Source organism: Scylla paramamosain, chromosome 9, assembly GCF_035594125.1.
Source record: "Scylla paramamosain isolate STU-SP2022 chromosome 9, ASM3559412v1, whole genome shotgun sequence".
Taxonomy (NCBI): domain Eukaryota; kingdom Metazoa; phylum Arthropoda; class Malacostraca; order Decapoda; family Portunidae; genus Scylla; species Scylla paramamosain.
The window spans coordinates 13,207,501-13,212,500 of record NC_087159.1 but is presented as its reverse complement, the minus strand read 5'-3'; the positions used below and the strand labels follow the sequence as shown (position 1 = coordinate 13,212,500).

Here is a 5,000-nt window from a genome sequence, read left to right as displayed (position 1 = left end):
CGACCGCCTGATAAAGTTATTAGCAAATTTCTCCTGCTGGAAGGGTAGGAAGACAGTGGACGAGACCCGAGCCTGGAGACCGGGAACACTACCGTAAGAAACTTAAAACATCGAAACTCAAACTCGGAGAAAGTCAGCTCGTGTCTCTTCTTTAATCCCTGCCGGCTTCCCTCAACCACTTTTTTCCTCCTCTCTTCCTTCCCTCCTTCCCTCAGCCAAAGAGCAAAAGGTACGGATAAAGTAGATTATTATTATTATTTTTTGTTTACGCAAATGAGACGAAAAGTTTGCGTTGGATATAAAATACCACAGGGAAGAGAGAGAGAGAGAGAGAGAGAGAGAGAGAGAGAGAGAGAGAGAGAGAGAGAGAGAGAGAGAGAGAGAGATATGATTAGATGTCAGCTTTATGTACTATTGTGTGATCACTTATTGTACTTCAAATGTGGTGACTGAGTAGCTCCGGAACCTTATTTCTTTTTATTATCATGTGTGTGTGTGTGTGTGTGTGTGTGTGTGTGTGTGTGTGTGTGTGTGTGTGTGTGTGTGTGTGTGTCTGTCTGTCTGTCTGTCTGTCTGTGTGTGCAGCGTCCGTGTCAGGTGTTGAGAAGCGCGGTTAGGTGGAGAGGCGTTCGAAGGGGATCAGATACTAGTAGTCATCGATCGCTTTCCGGAGCGTCTCATAATCCCGTTGGTGGTGGTGGTGGTGGTGGTGGTGGTGTAGAAAGTCAGGAAGATTACTTACTCTATTGCAGCACACGCACACACACACGCACCCACTGACACACACACACACACACACACACACACACACACACACACACACACACACACACACACACACACACACACACACACACACACACACACATCTCATATCTTCTCCACACCATGCTTAGAGAAAGTATACAGCCATTGACTTCCGCTACTTCATCCTGGTCCACCCACGCACTGCCACCTGGTCTAGCTACAAATCACCTCTAGTTACCTACGTATCAGGCGTTCCTTCCACTTGGGGACTCCTTGTTAGGTTCGTCAGGTGGTAATAGTAGCAGCGGTATTTTTTTATTGGATCTTCATTTCTTTCTCTTTCCTTCAGGTAACTCAACTTCCCTCCACCTGGTCTTTTTACCCCTTGATGCTCTTTCCTTTACTGCTTTCCTGTGGTGTGTCTTGGTGGGGGTGGAGAGAGAGATGTACAGGTGGTGAACGCGTCTTCTGCTGGAGGGGGAGACTGGTGGTGGTGGGGATGGGCGTGGAAATGGCATTTGTGGAGGAGGAGCAGCAGCAGCAGCAAGAGAAGGAGGAGGAGGAGGAGGAGAATGACCGTCGGGGATGACTATTCAAAGTTCAGCTTATCGTCGTTTCAACTCTCACCCTTCCATATTACTTCCGCTCCGCCCAGTTATCTTGACTCTCCCTGTTCCTCCTTTCTCAGGTTCTTTCTGGTGTCAGTTTTTGCTTTATTCATTTTTATGCAGATTTTTTTTTTGTATATGTGTTTAGTTATTAAAGTTCAGATTATTATTATTATTATTATTATTATTATTATTATTATTATTATTATTATTATTATTATTATTATTATTATTATTATTATTACTACATATTATTATTATTATTGTCATCATCATTATTTATTCCTGTTATCCAACATTTTAGACAGTTTAGCGGAAATATTCTATTTTAGGTTTTTGTCATCTATCTCTCCTTTTAAGTTTTCTGGTTCTTCCTTCATAATTCTCAGAAGTAGTATTTCCAGTCTCTCTCTCTCTCTCTCTCTCTCTCTCTCTCTCTCTCTCTCTCTCTCTCTCTCTCTCTCTCTCTCTCTCTCTCCCTCTTCATTATTATTTTCATTTTAGTTTAATTGTAATGGTCAATTCTTTATTTCTTGATTTGAATTATTTACTTTTCACGTTTTCTTTCTGCATATTTATTACATGTTAATCTGTAATGTCCATTCTTATTGTCTTGGTTTCTCAAATTCATGAATGATTTCTTTCAGCATCAAATATCTCTTTCCTTTACTTAAAATGTTGGAGTGTTAGCGATGGACTTGCCACTGTCAGATTTTTCATGTGTGGTCTTCTATTTTCTTTATCTGTTTTGTTTGTTTATGCTTGTTTTCTTTACCGCGGAAAAGTTGACTCGGGTCACCATTTCCACCGACATTTTTTCCAACAAATCGCATTTTTCAAACAAAGCTGCTTTTTATTATTTCATATTTCTTTTTGCATTTTTTTTCTTTTTTGCTAAGCTGTCTTTGTGCTATAACTTTTTACTCCCCTTTATTTTTACTGGACAATTGATCATTCAGCTGTTTGCCTTCTCCAAAGTACGCCCACCTTCTCAGTATTATAAACCTCGTTTTTAAAATGCACGTATTTATTCTCTGCATCTCGGAATATTTTTTTCCTACTCTGTTTTGCCTTGAACACAATCCTCGATTCCTTCCTCCAGCGTGTTCACCACATAACACTGTCATGCCCAGCTGGCCACACACATGCATCAGCCTCCCTTATGGGCGATAAGCCGCCTCTCACGCCACTACCCATAGACCGGTCCGCCTCGCCTTCCGCAGATCGTGAATGAATGCCGTCCTATGACTAATGACTACAAGCTGCCAATTACGGTTAGGAATTCCTCTTGCCTTGTTCCAGGTCGTTAGCGAGGGAGGGATGAATAGACGACTACATGACTGAATAAATAGACGGATGGACTGCGGGAGTAAGGGGCTGCATGGGTGGCTGAGTGGCCGATTAGAAGGACCGAGAGGGGACCGAGGACCGCGTGGTAATAGCATGCTGTGGGGAATAAGATAACGCTTCAAGGACTAGTGTCATGGTGTCTATGGACTGACCAATCTACATAGGTACTGAAGAATTGTGAGTGCACTGAAAGAGCAGAAATAAAGGGTGGTTTAGTGAGTTTAATTATGCAGAGAAAGTGTGCTTGGAAAAATTATTTGCAGCATGGTGGGTTAAGATAAGGATAAGTAAGGAAACATATCAGTAAATTAAGTCTTATCGTTAAATGCGGCGCGGAATGTCTGGCAATAAACAGGAATTGAAACTTGTTACGAGATAATTCATAATGTCTTTGGATAATTTTGACCTTTTGCGTATTTCGTTGATAATGTTATCGTTAATTCAGAGAGAGAGAGAGAGAGAGAGAGAGAGAGAGAGAGAGAGAGAGAGAGAGAGAGAGAGAGAGAGAGAGAGAGAGAGAGAGAGGATTAAAAATGTAAGAGTAAATAAAATAAAGGCAAGGCTCCCAGGTCGCCTCTTCTCTCTCTCTCTCTTGAAGTAACTCATTACTCCTCTTCCCTCTCAAGGAAAAGTCTCCCGAATAACTCTTACAGCAACTTTCCTTACTCTCTTTCTCCTCTTCCTCCATTTCTTTCTTTTCCTTGATCTTTTCTTTTCTTGGCAACGTCATTCGCCTCTTCTTCGCCGCCGTTGTCGTCGTCGTTATCGCCCTCCTCCTCCTCTCCCACTTCCTCTTCCTCCTCCGCCTTTTCCTTTACTTCTTTCTTTACTTACCTTCAGCTTTTCGTTTTTTCCTCCTCCTCCTCCTCCTCCTCCTCCTCCTCCTCCTCCTCCTCCTCCTCCTCCTCCTCCTCCTCCTCCTCCTCCATAATTTATACCATGTTAATAGAAATGATTGCAAAATATTCCCTTCCCTCTTTTTTTTTTTTGTATGTGGCGCGGTCGATTGAGAGATTTTTAGGATTAGCGCAGCCCTTCCTGCTTTTTTTCCTTTCCTTTTTTTTTTTATAGTTTCCCGAGCGGCTGTAAGCAGAAGAGTAGCTCAGATTCCAGGAAGGGCGGTTCGCGCTGAAGGGCCGTGAATGAACCTGGTCTTTAAGGTTGTAGTAGGAGGCTGCGGCGGAGAGGGTGCTGGGGAGGGGGAGACTAAGGGGTGCGGTGGTGGCAGCAGCAGCGGTGATGATGAATGTGACGGTGGTAAAGGTTTGTGGATGGGACAGTCACCTTCAAGGATTTTGCCGATATGAAGAGAGGTGTGCTGGCGGTGTGGTGGTTCTTAGGCGCGCGGTGGTGACGCTTGCCCCCTCGGCTGGGGGTTTGGGGATGGGGGAGAGGTAAGGCACGTGTCTCAGTCCGTGGCTCATAAGTACGCTCTCTCCTACCTTGCCCTTTCGTACCTTGTGAGATATTTAAAAGTACGTTTTTATTGTTTTCTTTTTCATATGAGGTTTATTGAGCTTCGGGACATGCGTTTCATATCAGTTTGTCTTGTGCACTGCTAAGATGTCGATTGCAATGATGGTTTACCTGATTTGCGCCACAGGTGTTGCATTTGCATTGTTACCTGTAGAAGTGTTTGCCATCCCTCGTGCTTCACTTGTCCTAAAACCACGATGGACTCCCGGCTATTAGGAAGCACACAGGCTATCGGCAAGGGCGGGAAGCGAACCCAGAACATGAAGAGTGCGAGGCCAAAACGCCATCGTCTCCCTGATGTTACGTTTATGGCGGTAACTTGACGATCCCCCTGACATGGACCTCTTGGCTTATACTGCACTTAGTTCTCGTGACACAGACACATTGGAACAGGCGGTGTGATGGACAGCCAGAATTTTAAACCACTTGGTGAGTGTTTACGTCTTCATGGTCGCTGTTATTGCCCTGTGTGTATATATAGAAGTGCAAGGAGAGGTCAGGATAGACCACTTGCTGTAAGAAGGAAATATATATACATGTCTTGTACCCATTTGTACATTTAGTTACAGACGAACGCTGCAGCTTTCTTTCTTTCTTTTTTTCCTGTATGTTTGTCTCAGAACGCTATTTAAAAAGAATAAAGTTACTGTAAGATTAAAAATATTAATTATCTAGGCTATAATGAAGATAGTGTCTTTCTAATTCTCTCTCTCTCTCTCTCTCTCTCTCTCTCTCTCTCTCTCTCTCTCTCTCTCTCTCTCTCTCTCTCTCTCTCTCTCTCTCTCTCTCTCTCTCTCTCTCTCTCTCTCTCTCTCTCTC

At 43.5% G+C, this 5,000-nt stretch overlaps 1 long non-coding RNA gene across 1 annotated transcript in view; it reads left to right on the top strand.

Moving 5' to 3' along the window:
- The window catches only part of LOC135103642 (uncharacterized), a 173,428-nt gene extending 170,354 nt beyond the window's left edge, over window positions 1-3,074 (top strand). The window contains exon 6 of the long non-coding RNA XR_010270143.1: window positions 2,658-3,074. This is a non-coding gene — a long non-coding RNA (uncharacterized LOC135103642). The remainder of the gene's footprint in view (window positions 1-2,657) is intronic.
- The last annotated feature ends 1,926 nt before the right edge of the window (window positions 3,075-5,000 follow it).